The sequence below is a fragment of the Canis lupus genome, chromosome 31, assembly GCF_048164855.1.
Source record: "Canis lupus baileyi chromosome 31, mCanLup2.hap1, whole genome shotgun sequence".
NCBI classification, from domain to species: Eukaryota; Metazoa; Chordata; class Mammalia; order Carnivora; family Canidae; genus Canis; species Canis lupus.
In genome coordinates, this window is record NC_132868.1 from 38,627,226 (window position 1) to 38,646,060 (window position 18,835).

At 36.6% G+C, this 18,835-nt stretch overlaps 1 protein-coding gene and 1 pseudogene across 10 annotated transcripts in view; both read right to left on the minus strand.

Moving 5' to 3' along the window:
* The window catches only part of SPATA16 (spermatogenesis associated 16), a 236,083-nt gene that overhangs the window by 18,415 nt on the left and 198,833 nt on the right, over positions 1 to 18,835 (minus strand). The gene's annotated exons all lie outside the window — the stretch shown is intronic.
* On the minus strand, positions 12,246 to 14,155 carry LOC140622320 (T-complex protein 1 subunit eta pseudogene; annotated as a pseudogene).

An 18,835-nucleotide genomic window follows, 5' to 3' on the forward strand; every position in this document is an offset into this window, starting at 1 on the left:
GTACTAGGATATGAAGGATGTTACGAGGGCCTGAATCAAGAACTTAAAAGATATTTAGGAAGTAGACTATAGACTTGATGAAAATTTCTGTGTTGGGACAAGAAGGCAGGCAAGATTAGGAATGACTGTAAGTTTCTAACTTGAGATAATGATGATTTTTAATGAGATAAGAAATACAATGAGATGAACAGTTTTAGGGAAAAGAAATGAGTTTGATTAGTGCCAAATATGAAAAAAATAGAAAAAAAGGTCACATAATCAGAAGTTAATTAAAACTGGATGTATAATAAAAGGCAGAATGAAACAAAACTCCAAATTAAAAAAAAACAAAAACAAAAACAAAAAACAAAACAACAACCCACCATTTTGAAGCCTACCACATGAAAAGCATTTCGGCAGTGAAAAAGTGCTGAAGAAAAACAAAAATGATGCTTTCAGTTATTCAGAGTAAAAAAGTGATGATCACAGAGACATAGTACTGAAGTCAGATATATCTGGTTGGGAATTCCAGCACTTTCTTAGAAGTTGTGTGACTTTGTGCAATTTTATTTAACTTCTTAAAAACCTAAGTTTCTTTTTCTATCAATTGCTTCACAGGGTCCAGTAAGATTAAATTAAACAATTTATGTGAAGTATGCGTAAGTCTGAATCACTATTATTTAATAGTAGCAATAATACTTGAATCTGGAAATGTATGCGCAGTAAACAGGAAAAGACAAACCATAACTAAATGAAAAAATACAAAAGTGAGGTAAAATAAAAAGATAAAACATCATTAATAGACACTACGTTTTTGGCCTCTACTCTGGGAGGGATGGTGCCTCAGTAACTCAGCTAATTGTAGTTGCCATATGTTAAAGGCTTGTGAGTAGGTAGGAATTTCAAAATTCCACTATATAAGAGACAGAATTAGGAGGGGGCAGAGAGAGGAGAGAAGAGTTTCTGACGGCACATATTAGTTGCGAGTTCAGTATGAATCAACAGTATTCTCTGGGTGCTGCCCTAGAAACTAAGCGGATCACAGAGAACAATGTGTCTATCTCATGGAAGCAAGCGAGTGTTCACTGATGGATGAATGAAGAAAATGTCTTACACACACACATACACACAGAGGAATATTATTCAGCCAGAAAAAGAAATAAATCTTGTCATTTGCAACAGCAGGAATGGAACTTGAAGGCATTGTGTTAAGTGGAATAAGTCAGAGAAAGACAACCAAGCTCATAGATACGGAGAACAGGCGGGTGATTGTCAGACGTGCAGGGGTGTGGGGGAGGGGGACAAGGTAGGTGAAGGTGGTCAAAAGGTACAAACTTCCAGTGATGAAATAAGTCATGGGGATGTGCTGTACAGCATGGCATGGTGGCTACAGGACTAGAGTTGATGATATGGTACTGTATATTTGAAAATTGATAAGAGATTCCATCTTAGAAGTTCGCACAGGAAAAACTTGTAACTATGTGTGGCAATGGATGTTAACTGGACTTAGTGTGGTATATATGAATATAATATATAATATTATAATATATAATAATATATAATAATAATATATAATATACTTGGCAGTATATATGAATATAATTATGTTGTACACCTGAAACTAATATAATATGTCCATTATATCTCAATAAAAATATGAAAAAAAAGCCCTTTCAGTAAAATGTGTCTGTCTCAAAGGAGACAAAGAATTTTATCCCTTCTCTGCTCGGGTCATACCACATCTGGGCTATCATGTTTGGTTCTGGGTATGCCAAGGGTCTGACCCCAAACTGTATGAAGAAAGCTGAAGGATCTGGAGGTCTTTAATATGAAGAAGGGATCGTAAGAGGAGTCTGTGGTGTTGAAGTATATCAAGGTTGTTATGGGGGAAGGGGTGATGGGTTTCTTTTGTGTTGGCTAATCCAGGAAAAGCGTGCTATCCACAAGTAGGGAGTGAGTTTGTTTCTCAAGTCTTCCACTAGTCATGCAGACTTCACTACTGACCTTTAATTTTTCTCATCTCTAGTATAAATAACAAATTAATAGTGATGATCACAGCCTACTTGACAGGGTTTTTGTGAGGATTAAATGGTTTGATGTTTGTGAAATGCTCTTGATAAATGGTGTAGCCATCCATGAAGATTCAAATAGCAGTACATTGTGTAGTGCCTGGTGGCTTCATAGTTTCATAGTAAGTACTTAATAAATAGTTGTTGAGTCAATGAATAACAGAATGAGTCATCAAATGGGTGACAAAGTAGATATTGGGTATAACTGTTTTTTCACAAGTGTATAAAAATGAAAGGAAATTTAGGATGAGGTATGGCAACCCCCACCACAGAGATTGGAAATCAAACATTAGGTGACTCTTGGAGAGCATGAAATATTTGTGAGTCATGTGTGAGCTGGATGTTGGATTTGATAAAATTTTAAAATCCCTTCCAATTGATCTGGATTCATTCAACAGAAATGGGCTCCATGGAAGGAGGGCAGATTGCAATTTGGCCGTACCGCATGAAGGAGCATTATGGAAATGACAGGGATTCAACAACTTTTACTGTTGTAGTTTTTTATATACTGAGAGGTACTGAACTGGTTGATATAAACACTCATAGATACTGGGATTCTTGAGTCTCCCCTGTATCCCATTTATAAGATTATCATCTCTATAAAGGCCTATATTTTCTTCTCTAGATGTACCAGAATTGTATCTTGCATGCACAGGGCCCCTTTTATGGATTAGCTTAACAGCAGAAGGTAGTTCACAGTGCGCTCATTTCCTTTTCATCTTATAACTGCACAAGATTATGCACTGGCACTAAGTTTTTTTTTAAGTTAATGATTTTATATATATGTTTTAGCATATCAAGACTTACGATTTTCTACTGGATTTCAGGATAAAATGCAACATTTTCATAGGTAAAAATAATATGTTTTCCCACACACAACCACTCATAATCACTTTAAATATAGGCCATGCTAAAAGGTACTTGAGTACTTACTCCAATAATCTTTTACTTTAAATTGGTTTGTATCTTCTGTATAGGTGGAAAGTATAGGGATGCCCTTGGGTCAGGTGATACTCTGTTCATTTAAGAGCTTTCATGTGAAGGAGGATTGCTATGAACTCTCCATCATTTTGTGCTGCTGACTGTGACTTCATTTGCACAGAAATCCAACCTATTCTCATGTGGTAATTGAAGGCATAGTGAAAGCAACATCACTGCCTTCCATTTATTGTGTGAGAGCTGGCCATGAGACCAAAGGCATTGCTGAGAAAGAAACGGAATTTTAGGGTAGTAGTTAGAAGGAAAGAAATGACAAGAAGTTCAATATCTGCAAAGCAAGTGAGAGATAATAACAATAAGGGACTATACAAAAGGAGTCGCCCAGTAGAGCTGTGAAAGGGGAGCCGTTCAGATGTGGTGGAGGGGAATGAGAAGTGCTGTGAAGATCTATCTGGGTGGCCCTTTTCCTTCCAAAGTCCATTAAAATCAAACACTACTGGGTTGAGTTGTGTTCTCTCAAAATTCATTTGTTGAAGACTTAACGTTCAATACGTCAGAATGTAACCTTATTTACAGAGGTAGCCAAGCTAAAATGAAGTCATTAGGGTGGGCTCTAGTCCAAATGATTGGTGTTCTAATAAAAAGGGGAAATTTGGGTAGGCACACAGGGAGTGCCATGTGTGGACAAAGGCAGAGATTTGGGTGATATTCCTATAAGCCAAAGAAGATAAAAATTGCCAACAAACCACTGGAAGCCAGAGAGGCATGTAACTGATGAGAACTCGTGGTTCTCAGAAGGAACCAACCCCGTGGACACTTTGATCTTGGAGCTTCCAGCCTCCAGAACTACAAGATGATCAGTTAGTGAATGGAAGCCATAAAGTGAATGGAAGCTCAATGAAGTTCGAATTTTCCCCTCAAATGTGGCTGATGCTTTCTAAAATCCACTTTTCGTGCTGGTTCATGTTAAGCCTGCCCAGTTTAGGTACTGTGGGAACCGAGGTGGCATCTTCCCAATGATGGCAGCAAAAAGAAGTTGACCTCAAACATGAAAGCGTGGATAAATTACCCTGGGAAGACTTGAACTGGGACTTCCTATTGGATTTCATGTAGCCTGGATCACGGAGACGGGATTAGGTATGTTTATAGTGGTTTGTTTGCATATGCTCATGCCTTAGAAATTTGGCTTCTCAAAGGATTTTTTAGTAAAGCTTTTAAAGATGACTAATAAGAAAAAATGTAGATGAAATAAGAATCACATTCTTCAGGAATAAATATCATGTTTATATGACTATGATGGTGGTTACAGAATGAGAATGTGTTTCTAGAGATTAGCAGTATGGACCCCAATCCTCTCGGCAATACAGACATTTCACTTCACCACGGTGGATTTGATAACAGTTTCTTTGCTCTGTTCCATTCAGTTTCCAGACCAAATGCTTTTAAATATTTATCATCCAAAATGGTTTGAATTTTAATTCTTATTAGAATGACAATTGTTTTCAAACAGGCTTGAAATTAATTTCTAAAATAAACTTAGTTTCTGAAACCAAGTTGTTTCTGTTATTCATAATATATCAGTTTCCTTTAGCTTTTGGCCTGCATTCAAGCAGACAAACGAGCCCCACATTTTTCCTTTCTCATTTAAGTGAATTCGGTATTTTATTCACTGTGTTAATCATAGGAGTCCAACATGAAAATATGAGGTGCCTACCCCTGAGAAGCTACAAAATGTGCAAAAACAACTTCCTGCTAAACTGTATTGCCAGCTCTTGATCGAAAACTCTCCTAACGATAATATTTTTTGTTACATTTAGCATAGAGTTAAAGAACAATTACAAAACCTTGCTATGACTTTGTCGGGGAAACCATTTATCATGTTTTTTTTTTTAAAGTTTTTTTTTCGACATCTAATGGCATAATTTATCTGAGGATTTAAATATGTATTTTTAAAACTTTTATTTTGGGATAAGTATGGATTCACATGCATCAGTGAGAAGCAATACAAGAAGGATCTATGTACTCTCCGTTTGCCAGAATGGTAACAGCCTGCACAACCGTAGACTACAGCCAGGATATTGACACTGATACGGTCAAGAAGGGAACAGCTCCATTACCCCAAAGACCTCACGTGTTGCTCTTTTCCAGCTGCACCCATCTTTCTTTAGTTTCCTCATCCCCGAAGCCCTGACAACCACAAATCTATTGTCCATTTGTACGATTTTGTCATTTTAAGAAGGTTGTGTACATGGAAACATGCAGTGGATAGTTTCTGGAGGGTTATTCAGGTTGTTGTATCAATAGCTTGTCCCTTTCCACGGCTCAGCAGTATTCCGTGTACCACAGTTTGTTTAATGATTCACCCCTTGAAGGGTGTGAATCTAGATTATTTCCAGATTATTTCTGATCTGGGGGCTTTCATGAATTAAATTGCCATAAACAGTTATGTACAGGTATTTGTGTGGCCATAAGACTTCGTTTCTCTGGAACAAATGACCAGGAGTATAAATTGTTAGGTCATGTGGTAGATGGCTATTTAGTTTTATAAAAAAACTGTCAGGGCCCCTGAGTGGCTTGGTCAGTTGAGCATCCAGTTCTTGATTTCAGCTCAGGTCATGATCTCATGGGCGGTGAGACTGAGCTCTGCATCTGGCTCCATGCTGGGTGTGGACTCTGCTTAAGATTTTCTCTCTCCCTCTCCCTCTGCTCCTTCCCTCCCCCCATGCTCTTTCTCTCTGTAAAAACAAACAAACAAACCAACCCACCCCTCCTCAAAACAACTGTGGCTGAATCATTTTATATTCCCACTGGAAACACATGAGGGATTCTCACCAGCATTTATTGTTGCCGCTATTTTTTATTTTAGCTATTTGATGGGTGTGCAGTGATTTATCTCATTGTGGTTTTAATTTGTGTTTCCTTAGGGGCCAGTGATGTTCAATATCTTTTAATCTGTTTACTTGCCATTCTCTTTGGTGAAATGTCTGTTCATATCTTTTGTCCACCTTCAAATTGGTTTAACTGCATTTTTTACTGTTGATTTTTCAAAGTTTTCATATCATCTCAATATTAGTCCTTTGTGGGTTTGTTGTCTGCAAATATTTTTTTCTTGCCTTGTAACTTGTCTTTTCATCCTTTGCAACAGAATCTTTTACAAAGCAAAAGTTTTTAATTTTGAAGTCTAATTTGTCAATTTAGACTTTTATGGATCATGCTTTTGGTATCAAGTTTAAAAATTATTTGCAAAGACTAAAATCCCAGAGATTTTCATCTATCTTTTTCTAAAAGTTTTATACTTTTGTATTTTACAGTTTTAGCCAGCTTTTGAATAAAGAGTGATACTTAAGTCAGGATTTTGTGTGTGTGTGTGTGTGTGTGTGTGTGTATGCCTACGTGTGTCCAAAGGTTCCAGCACCCTTTGTTGAAGAGGCTATCTTTCCTTCATTAAATTACTTTTGGCTTCTTTATAAAACATCATTTGAACATATTTATCTGGGTTTATTTCTGAGACCACAAAGTCTTGATTGTTGTAGGTAATAAAGTCTAATAAAGTCTTGAAGTTAAGTAGACTAATCCCTCCCCTTTCATTCTTTTTAAAAGGGTTTTAGCTATTCTGTATTCTTTGTCTTTCCATATACATTTTAGAATGGTCTTGTTTTCATGTATGAAAAATCTTCCTGGAATTTTAATAGCAATTGCATTAAGCCTGTATATCAATTTTGAGAGACTGGTATCCATAATACGCTGAATCTTCAAATTTATGAACACGGTATATCCCACCATTTATATAGATCTTTGATTTCTTTCCTTATTGTTTTGTAGTTTTTAGCATTCAAGTTCTGTACATGTGTTGTCAGATTCATTAACAAGGCATTTTATTTTTTTTTTTGGAACAATTATAAATGGTATCTGTATTTTAAATTTCAGTGTCCTTGATCACTGCTAGTATACAGTAATATAATTGAGTTTTGCACATTTATCTTGTGCCTTGCAACCTTGCTGAATTCAATACTACTACCACTTACTATTATTATTATTTCTATTATCATCATCATTTTGTAGATTCCTTGGGATTTTTTTTATGTAGACAATCATGCCATCTGCAAATAGGAGAAGTTCTGTTTCTTCTTTACTGATCTCTATGCCTTTAATTTTTCCCTTTTCTTGCCTCTTGGCAGTGGTTAGAATTTCCAATATAAGGTCAAATAAGAGTGGTAAAAGGTGACACCCTTGCCTTGTTTCTGATCTTGGGGAAAATGACTTCAGTCTTTGAGTATTAAGTATAATGTTAGCTGCTGTTTAACAAGCTGAGGAGGTTCTTCTCTATCCCTAATTTTCTTTTTTTTTTTTCTATCCCTAATTTTCTAAGAGTTTTTGTCGTGAATAGGTGTTAAATTTTGTTGACTGCTTTTTCTGCATCAATTGATAAGATCATGTGATTTTTCTTTTGTATCCTGTTAATTTGGAAGATTACATTGAATTTCAAATATGCAGGCTTGCATCTCTGGAATGAACTCTCTTGGTGATGGTTTATAATTCTTTTTACATATTGCTGAATTCTATTTGTTAAGATTTTAAGGATTTTTGCATCTATATTCATAAGGGACATTAATTTGCATTTTTCGGTACTGTTTTTGTCTTGTTTGTTATCAAGATAATACTAACTTTATAATATGAATTGGAGAGTGTTTCTTCCTCTTGTATTCTTTGAAAGAGATTGTATAGAATTTACAATCAAATCAGCTGGGCTTGGAGATTACTCTTTTGGGAGTTTTAAACTATGAATTAAATTTTCTTAATAGTTATAGGATGACTAAAATTATTTCATGTTGGGTGAGTTGTACTGGTTTGTGTCTTTTGAGGAATTAATACATTTCACCTAAGTGTCAAATTTATACGTGTAGAGTTGATCATAATATCCCCTTTTATCCTTTTGATATCTGCAGGATCTATAGTGATATCCCATTCCATTCCTGATATTGGTGATTTGTGTCTTCTCTGTTTTTCTTCATTAGTCTTATTGGAGCTTTGCAGATTTTATTTATCTGTTCAAAGAACCAGTGCTTTGTTTAATTGACTTTCTCTATTTTTTTTCTGTTTTTATTTTCATCAATTTTTAGTTTGCTTTTTATTATTTCCTTCTTTGCATTTGCTTTGGGTTTATGTTGCTTTTTTTTTTAATGTTCTTGAGATAAGACTTCAATAATTCACTTGATATTTTTTCTATTATACTATATACATTTAATGTTACACACTTAACTTTTAGTGCCACTTTGGCTGTGTCCACCAAATTTTGGTATGTTGTATTTTCATTTTCACTCAGTTCACTGTAGTTTTTAATTTTCCTTGAGATTTCTTTTTCATCCACGGATTATCCAAATATTTAGAGATGTTCTTGTTATCTTTCTGATGTTGGTTCCATTGAAGTTAGTTGAAGAAAACATTGCTTATGATTTCAGTTTTAAAAAAATTGTGGAGGCTTGTTTATGGCCCACGATATAGTTTATAATCCATGGGCACTTGAAAAGAATGTGTATTCTGCTGTTGTTGGATAGATGTTCTATAAATGTGGGTTAGGTACTCTTGGTTGATGGTATTATGGAGTTCTATATATATTTGCTGACTTTTTAAATTAGTTGCTCTTTCAATTATCAAGGGAGAGCAGTTAAAATCCCCAACTATAACTGCAGACTTGCCTATTTTTCCTTTAAGTCCTATAAATTTATGTTTCACATCTTTTGCAGCCCTGTTTGGTACATATACATTGGTATGTCTTCGTGGTGGATTGATTTTTTTTAAATCATTATATAATATTTCTCTCTGTCTCCAGTAATTTTCTCTCCTTTGCAGCCCCTCTGGCATTAATATAGCCACTACTGCCTTCTTTATATTAACGTCTGTGTGATTTCCATCCTTTGATTTTTAGCCTGCCTATGTCATTATATTTGATGAGTTTGTAAACAGCATATTGTTGAATCATGGTTCTAAATTCATTTTGCCAATCTCTGTCCTTCAATAAGTGTATCTAGACCATTTACATTTAATATAATTATTGCTATGTAAAGGCTTCATCATTTTATTTTTTTTCTTTTTGTTCTCTCTTTGTTTTTTTGTTTTTTAACCTTCCCAGGGATACTGAGACATTTTTTAGAATTCCATTTTAATTTGTCTAGTGTTTTTGGCACATCATTTTATTTCATTTTATTTTTTTAAAGATTTTATCTATTCATGAAAGACAGAGGGGGGAGAGAGAGAGAAAGAGAGAGAGAGAGAGGCAAAGACACAGGCAGAGGGAGAAGCAGGCTCCATGCAGGGAGCCTGACATGGGACTTGATCCTGGGTCTCTGGGATCACACCCCGGGCCGAAGGTGGCATTAAACCACTGAGCCACCTGGGTTGCCCCATGGCACATTATTTTGTATAGAAATTTTAGTAGTTGCTCTAGGTATTAATATATATTTCAATATATAATATAAAATTATATAAATATCTGTATATATAGATACACTTCAATTGAGCATAAAATGCAGGCACCAGTAGACAAAATTTTCAGTTTGCTTTTTTCTTCACTTTATGTTCAATTGGAGATGCCTTACTTTCCTTAATATGTCTTTATCTTCCCCCATGTATAATTTGCTCTACATATATTCCTTCATTTAAATATTTGCTCTGCATATATTTAGGAAGTTATTAATTATTGATTTAATTCCCTTAATAGACAGGCCTATTCAGATTATCTATTTCTTCTTCAGTGAGTTTTGGCAGATTATGTCTTTCAAGGAATTGAATTATTTCATCTAGGTTATCAAATTTGTGGGCATAGCATTTGTTCACAGTATTCTCTTTTAATTTCCATGGGATCTATTAGTGATGTTCCCTCTTTAATTTCTGATTATTAGTAATCTGTGTCTTCTGGTTTTGTTTTGTTTTTCCTTGGTTAGGTTGGCTAGAGGCTTATTGATTTTATTGATCTCAGAGAACCAGTTTTGGTTTAGTTGATTTTCCCAATGGATTTCCTGTTTTCACTTTTATTGATTTCAGCTCTAATTCTTAATATTTATATTATTATGCTTACTTTGGACTTAATCTGTTCTTTTTTCCTAGTTTCTTACAATGAAAGTAAGATGATTGATTTTAGATCTTTTCCAATGTTTACATTCAAATGCTACAAATCTCCCTCTCAGCACTACTTTCACTATGTCACATGAATTTGGTCAGTTGTGTTTTTATTTTCATTTGGTTTAAAATATTTTTAAATTTCTCTTGAGATTTCTTATTTGACCCATATATATTATATAGATGTATATTGTTTAACCTCTATGTATTTTGAGCTTCTCTAGTTATTTTTTTGTTATTGATTCTAATCTAATTCCATCATGGCCTGAGAGCAGACACTGAATGATTTCTATTATTTTAAATTTTAAGGTGGGTTTTATGGCCTAGAATGTGTGTGTGTGTGTATACATATGTATATATACATATACATATATATATGCTTATATAAATATAAATAAAATGAATGAGAGCAATGATACAGATATGAAAAATAAGATTATTTTTTATAAGGTACTCACACTACTTGTGTAGTGTTGTAGTGGTATCCATTTGAAAGTGGACGTGGATTCGTTGTAACTATATTATATATATTCGTTGTAAATATATATTATACAATATATATATATTGTAAACTCTAGGACAACCAGTAAAAAAAAGTAAAAAAGAAAAAGAGAGAGAGAAATATAACTGATATACTAAGAAAGGAAAGAAAGTAGAATCATATAAAATACCCAATTAAAACCACAAAAGGCAGAAAAAGACTGGAAGATTGCTGCATGCAGTTTAACAAAAAAACACAAGAGAAACTGAAATAGAGAAGTATGCTGTTCATAAGTCCTGGAGGAAGTACATAGCATGCCTCAACGACCACATGGGGAAGTCGAGGCAGGGTACAGAGAGAGAGAGACAGAGAGATAAGAACCAGGGCACATATCTTTATTAGGGCCCACTGGTGTTTTTTAGAATGGGTAATTTCTATTTTCCTATCTTCATTTTACTGATTCTTTCCTCTGTCCCCTTCCTTCTGTCATTGAGACCCTCCACTAAGTTTTTAAGTTTTTATTTTACTTCCAGTATAGTTATGATTCAGTGCTACATTAGTTGCAGGTGTAGTGATTCGACACTTCCATATATCACCCAGTGCTCCACAATACAAGTGCACTCCTTAATCCCCATAACCTATTTCCCCCATCCCACCCCGCCACCTCCCCTTTGGTAGCCATTAGTTTGTTCTCTATAGTTAAGAGTCTGTTTCTTGGCCGTCTCTCTCTCTCCCCAGCCCCTACCTTTGCTTGTTTGTTTTGCTCCTTAAATTTCACATAGGCATGAAATCATAGGTATTAGTCTTTCTCTAACTTATTTCACTTAACAACATACTCTCTAGCTCCATGCATGTCATTGGAAATGGCAAAATTTCATTCTTTATTTTTTTTAAGATTTCATTCTTTTTATGGCTGAATAATATTCCACTGTGTGTGTGTGCGCACGCGTGTGCATGCTTGTGTGTACATACATATACATATCCTCTCCTTTGTCCAATTATCACTTGATGAACATTTGGGCTGCCTCCATAGTTTGGCTATTATAAATAATGCTGCAATGAATATCAGGGTACATGTATCCCTTTGAATTAGTGCTTTTGTGTTTTCTAGGTAACAGTAGTGCTATTCCTGGATTGTAGGATAGTTCTGTTTTTTAATTTTTGGAGGAAACTCCATACTATTTTTCACAGTGGCTGCACCAGTTTGGATTCCCACCAACAGTGCACAAGTGTTCTTTTTTCTCCACTTCCTTGCCAGCACTTGTTTCTTGTGTTTTTTATCTTAGCCATTCTGACAGGTATGAGGTGATAGCTCACTGGAGTTCTAATTTGCATTTCCCTGATGATGAGTGACATTAAGCATCTTTTCATGTGTCTGTTGGTCCGTTGGCCATGTAGATGCCTTCTTTGGAGAAATGTCTGTTTATGTCTTCTGCTCATTTTAAATTGGATTATTTGCTTTTTGGGTATTGAGTTGTATCAGTTCTTTATATATTTTGGATACTAACCCTTTATCAGATAAGTCCCTGGCAAATATCTTTTCCCATTTAGTAGGTTGCCTTTTAGTTTTGTTGATTGTTTCCTTTGCTGCACAGAGGATTTTATGTATGTAGTCCCAATAATTTATCTTTGATTTTATTTCCCTTCCCTCAGGAGACATATTTTATTTTATTTTATTTTATTTTTATTTTATTTTATTTTATTTTATTTTAAGTCTTTAAGTTTATTTAAATAACCTCCAGTGAGAGCTGAGCAGGCCAATTACTACCCCTTCCTCATAATACCCATTAACCAAGACAGAGTAAGCATACCCTGCAGCCAGCCTGCCAGCCACTCTTGTGAGGGACAAGGTGCCTCTCAGTGTGGGCGGCCCCGGCCCCGTCCCCGGCCCGCAGCTGGGGGAGCGTCTACTGTTGAGCAAGGGTTTTTGATGGTCTTATCCACTGACACGATAAGGCAGGCGGCCTCAGAGGCTGCAGTCAGGGCATTGATGTGCACCATGGCTGGCTCCCACACAAACGTCTCAAAGTTGTCAGCAATGTCCTCATTGTTGACGTCCACTCCATACCACATGCCCCCCTGGGCATGCCGAGCCCGCAGCTTGTTGAGGATGTTTGTGGCATCAAAGCCAGCATTGTCACACAGCTGACGTGGGATAATTTCCAAGGCCTTGGCATATGCCCCGATCAACAGCTGCTGTTTTCCTGGAATGGTCCTTGAGTAATCCCGCAGATACTTGGAAAGCTCCATCTCAATGGCCCCGCCACCAGCTACCACTGAATCATTCTTGATGGCCCTCCTGACGATCATGATGGCGTCATGCAGAGACCGCTCTGTCTCCTCCATAAACTGCTCAGCACCACCACGAAGGATGATAGTGCAGGTCTTGGCCTTGGGGCAGCCAGTGAAGAAATTGTACCTCTCGCCTCCAATCTGCGTCTCTTCAAAGACCTGGCAGCGGCCTAGCACATCAGCTGACAGAGCATTCACACTGGTTTGGATGGAGCCTCCGCAGGCCATCATTGTCCTCTTCAGATCCTCCTCCGGCACCCGGCCAGCACAGAACATGTCCCTGTCGGCAAAGTACTGGGTGGCCACATCCCCAATGGGGAGTTTGGACAAGACGACTTTGGCTCCAGAATGATGGATCCTCTCTAACTTGTCATAGAGAATGTTCCACTCAGCATCAACAATTGCCTGATAATCCTCCACGGTGTGGACTCTGATTTCAGCATTATCTTTCTCAGCTTTCAGCTCAAGCTCAACATTTAAAAGGGCAATCATTGGATTGTTGTACTTTTTGGGTTGCATTTCAACCCAGCATAAGAGAAAGTCTTCTTGAATGCAACGCCAGCTACCAGCTGGGACTCCTCTAGAGCACCACCTTGCACCTTCTTGATTCCAATCATTTTAAGCTGCAACAACTCATCGAGCATTATCACTGCATCCACCACCATCTTAGCGAAGAAGGCTTTCTGCTGGGAAATCAGCTTAGAGCTCAGGGCGGTCATGGCACACTTCTCCAGCAGCTTCCTCTGTTCCACTTTATCTTCCTTCTTCACGGTCACAGCGATCTCTTTGATCTTGTTAACTGCCAACTGGGTGGCAGTGCGGAAAGCTCGGATGATGATCTGTGGGTGCAAACCTTCTTCCACATAGGGTTTCACCTGCTTCAGAAACTCTGCAGCCAGCAGGGTCACTGAGGTGGTACCATCACCGACCTCAGCGTCTTGGGATTTAGCAATGTCCACTAGAGTCTTTGCTGCTGGATGGACAACATCAAGGAGTTTCAGAATTGTGGCCCCATCATTAGAAATTGTTGCTTTGCCTCGGCCATCTACAATCAGCTTGTCCATGCCACGAGGGCCTAGGGTGGTTCTTACAGCCTCTGCAATCACCTGGCAGGCACTGATGTTACTTACAAGCTGGGGGATGCCCTGGGAGCTATCGGTCCCCTCTTTTAACAGGATAACTGGTGTGGGCATCATTTTGGAAGCTTATTCGGTGGCCCGCTACTCCTCCAGTCTCCGCGTCCGGGCGGCCTGGCAACCCCACCAGGAGACATATTTTAGAAATATGTTGCTATGGCCAATGGTCAGAGAGATTCCTGCCTGTGCTCTCTTCTAGGATTTTTATGGTTTCGGGTTTCACATTTAGGTCTTTAATACATTTTGTTTATTTTTGCATATGGTGTAAGGAAGTGGCCATTTTTCATTCTTTTTCATGTATCTGTCCAGTTTTCTCAATACCATTTGTTGAAGAGATGGTCTTATTCTCACTGGATAGTCTTTCCTGCTTTGCCAAAGTTTAATTGATTATATACATATGTGTTTATTTTGGGTTTTCCATTCTGTTCTATTGAGTTATGTGTCTATTTTTCTGCCAGTACCATACTGTTTTGATCACTACAGCTTTGTAATATAACTTGAAGCCCAAAATTGTGATGTCTCCACCTTTGCTTTTCTTTTTCAAAATTGCTTTGGCTATTTGGCACCTTTTGTAGTTCCATTTAAATTTTAGGCTTGTTTGTTCTAAGCTCTGTGAAAAATGTTCTTGGCATTTTGATAGGGATTGCATTAAATGTGTAGTTTGGTTTGAATAGTATAGACTTATTAACAATATTTGTTCTTCCGATCCATGAGCATGGAATGTCTTTCCATTTCTTTGTATCCTCTTCAATTTCTTTCATCAATGTTTCATAGTTCTCAGAATACAGAATATAGTTCTCACTTCTTTGGTTAGGTTTATTCCTAGGTATCTTATTATTTTTGGTGCAATTGTAAATGGGGTTTTTTCTTAATTTCTCTTTCTGTTCTTTATTATTAGTGTATAGAAATGTAACAGATTTCTGTACATTTATTTTGTATCCTGTAACTTTACTGAATTCATTTGTCAGTTCTAATAGTTTTTTGGTAGAGGCTTTAGGGTTTTTCACATATAGCATCATGTCATCTGCAAATAGTGGCAGTTTTACTTCTTCCTTACCAGTTTGGATGCCTTTTATTTCTTTTAGTTGTCTTTTTGTTGCTGTGGCTCAGACTTCCAGTACTATGTTGAATAAAAGTGGTGAAGAGTGGACATCTTTGTCTTGTTCCTGATATTAGGGGGAAAGCTCTCAGTTTTTCCCCATTAAGGATGATGGTAGCTGTGAATTTTTCATATATGGCCTTTATTATGTTGAGGTGTGTTCCCTCTAAACCTACTTCTTTCTTTTTTGAGGGGGGGGGAAGAAAGAGAGAGCATAAGTCGGGAGGGGGAGGGGAAGGGTGGAGGGAGAGAGAATCTTAAGCAGGCTTCGTGGTCTGCACGGAGCTGGATGCATGATCTGATATCATGACCTGAACCAAAACTGAGAGTCAGATGCTAAACCCAGGTGCCCCTAAACTTACTTTGTTGAGAGCTGTTATCATTAGTGGATGTTATACTTTGTCAAATACTTTTGTACATCTATTGAAATGATCAAATAATTTTTATTCTTTTTCTTATTGATGTGATATATCAAGTTGATTTGTGAATATTGCACCACCCTTGTATTCCAAGAATAAATCCCACTTGATTGTAGTGAATGATTTTTTAAAAATGTATTGTTGTATTCAGTTTGCTAGTGTTTTGTTGAGGATTTTTGCTTCTATATTCATCAGAGATAATGGCTTGTATTTGTGTGTGTGTGTGTGTGTGTGTGAGGTGCCTTTATCTGATTTTGGTATCAGGGTGATACTGGCTTCATAGAATGAAGTTTGTTCTATTTTTTGAAATAGTTTGAGAAGAATAGGTAGTAGTTCTTCCTTAAATATTTGGTAGAGGGCAGCCCGGGTGGCCCAGAGGTTTGGCACTGCCTTCGGCTCGGGGTGTAATCCTGGAGACCCAGGATAGGGTCCCGCATTGGGCTCCCTGCATGGAGCCTGCTTCTCTCCCTCTCCCTCTGCCTGTGTCTCTGCCTCTCTCTCTCTCTCTCTCTGTCTGTCATGAATAAATAAATAAAAGCTTTAAGAAAATAAAAAAAATATTCGGTAGAATTTCCCTTGAAGCGGTCTGGTCCTAGATTTTGTTGTGAGTTTTTGGACTACTGATTCAATCTCTTTGCTGGTAATTGTTCTGTTCAAATTTTCTATTTCTACCTGCTTCAGTTTGGTAGGATATATATTTCTAGGAATTTATCCATTTCTTCTAGTTTATCTAATTTGTTGGCATATCGTTTTTCATAATATTCTCTTAAAATAATTTGTATTTCTGTGGTGTTGGTTGTTATTTCTCTTCTTTCATTTATGATTTTATTTATTTGAGTCGTTTATTTTTTTTCTTGATGAGTCTGGCTAGAGGTTTATTGATTTTGTTGATCTTTTCAAAGAACCAGCTCCTGGTTTCATTGTTCTCTTGTTTTTTTTTAGTTTCTCTACCATTTATTTCTGTTCTAATCTTTGTTATTTCCTTCTTTCTCCTGGTTTTGGGTTTTGTCATTCTTTTTCTAGCTCATTTAGGTGTAATGTTAGGTAGTTTGAGATTATTCTTGTTTGTTGAGGTAGGCCAATATTACTATATGCTTCCCTCTTAGAACGACTTTTGCTATAACCCAAAGGTGTTGGATCATTGTGTTTTCATTTTCATTTGTTTCCATGTACTTTTTGATTTCTTTGATTGATCCATTCATTGTTTGGTAGCATTTATTAGTAGCATATTATTGAATCTCCATGTATTTGTGGTCTTTCCAGGTTTTTTTCTTGTGGTTGACTTCTAGTTTCATAGCATTATGGTCAGAAAAGGTGCAGAGTAGGACTTCATTTTTAATTTGTTGAAGTTTGTTTTGTGGCCTAATATTGATCTATTCTGGAGAATGTCCCATGTACACTTGAAAAGAATGTGTGTATTCTGCTGTTGTAGGATGGAATGTTCTGAATTTATCTGTTAAATCCATCTGGTCTAGTCTGTCATTCAAAGTCACTGTTTTCTTGTTGATTTTCTGTTTGGATGATCTGTCCATTGTTGTACGTGGAGTCTTTAAAGTCCCTTACTATTATTGTATTACTATCAAGTAGTTTCTTTATGTTTGTTATTAACTGTTTTATATATTTGGGTGCTCCCATTTTGGATGTATAAATATTTACAATTGTTATATCTTCTTGTTGGAATGTCTCCATTATTATTATACAGTCATAGTAATTTGTCTCTTTTCAAATATTAGTTTTAAAGTCTATTTTGTCTGATATAAGTATTGCTACTCTGGCTTTCCTTTGACATCCATTTGCATGATAAATGTTTCTCCATCCCCTCACTTTCAATCTGCAGGTGTCTTTAGGTCTGAAATGAATCTCATGTAGGCAGCATGCAGATGGGTCTTTTTTAAATCCACTCTGTCACCTTATGTCTTTTGATTGGAGTGATTATTCCATTTACATTCGAACTAATTATTGATAGATTCATATTTATTGCCATTCTGTTACTTGTTTTGTGGGTTGTTTTTGTTTTTCTGTGATTCTTTCTTCTCTCTCTCTTTCATGGTTTGTTGGTTTTCTTTAGTGATGTACTTGGATTCTTATTTTTGCGTATCTATTACTGTTTTTTTATTTGTGGTTACCATTCGATGTATATATAACATTGTCTGCATATAGCAGTCCATATTAAGCTAATTGTCACTTAATTTTAAACTCATTCTTTACTTCTCTCCCCTCCACATTTCAGATATTTGGTATCATATTTTACATCCACTGAAGTTTTTTTTTTTAATTCCAGTTTTTATTTCAGTATTTTTCAGTTCTAAAATTTTTATTTGGTTCTTTTTATATCTTCTATTATCTGCTGAACCTTTCTATGTCTTTGTGGAGACTCATTTTTTTTCATTTGTTTTAAAGTGTTTGTAATTGCTCATTAAAATTTCTTATGATGGCTGCTTTAAAATCTTTGTTAGAAAAAAAATAAAAAAAAATAAAATCTTTGTTAGATAATTCTAATATCTCTATCATTTCTGTGTTAGAATTTTTTGATCATCTTTCTTCATTCAGTTTGAGACCTTTTTGGGTCCTGGTATGATGAGTGATTTTTATTTGAAATCTGGACATTTTGGGCATTATGACATGAGATTCTGGATCTTATTTAAACCTTTTTATTTAGCTAGATTTTCCTGACACTGCTCTGGCAGAGTATGGAAAGGGCACTGCCTTGTTACGGGTTGGTTTGGAAATTCAGGTTCCCCATTCAGCCTTTATTGACTCCTCATTATTTCTGGGTGAGGATGAGCATTCACGTTCCTCACAAGGTTTTCATTGATACCTCCCTAGCTGGAAGGGGCAGTGATACCTTATTAGTGCTTGTCATGTGGCCTCCACTGACATCATGTTGAAGAGGCAGGCTCATAATTGTTGGTACATGTCAAAAATCCTGACTCTCTGCCAGGCCTCCTCTGATACCACACCAGCAGGGGGAAGGAAGGGAAGTGGTGCCTTACTACCCAGTGGAGATGAAATCCAGGTTCCATATCTGGTCTTTTCTGCCACTACTCTGTTAGAGTGGGAAGACTGGGACAACTTGCTATAGCCTAGTGAGGGCAGGAGTCTAACTACTTACCTGGCCGTTGCTGACATGTGTGAGTATTGGATCACCATGTTTTTTTCTGTGATGTTTGGCTGGAGTAGAATGATTATTGTGTAAGTATTTTCCATTTTACTAGGTTTCCTCTTTCCCTGTCCTTTGGCTTTTGTTGGGGCTGTTTTGTCGACACGTTAGTGTTTCTGGGTTACTAGCTTCTTTGCAAAGAGTG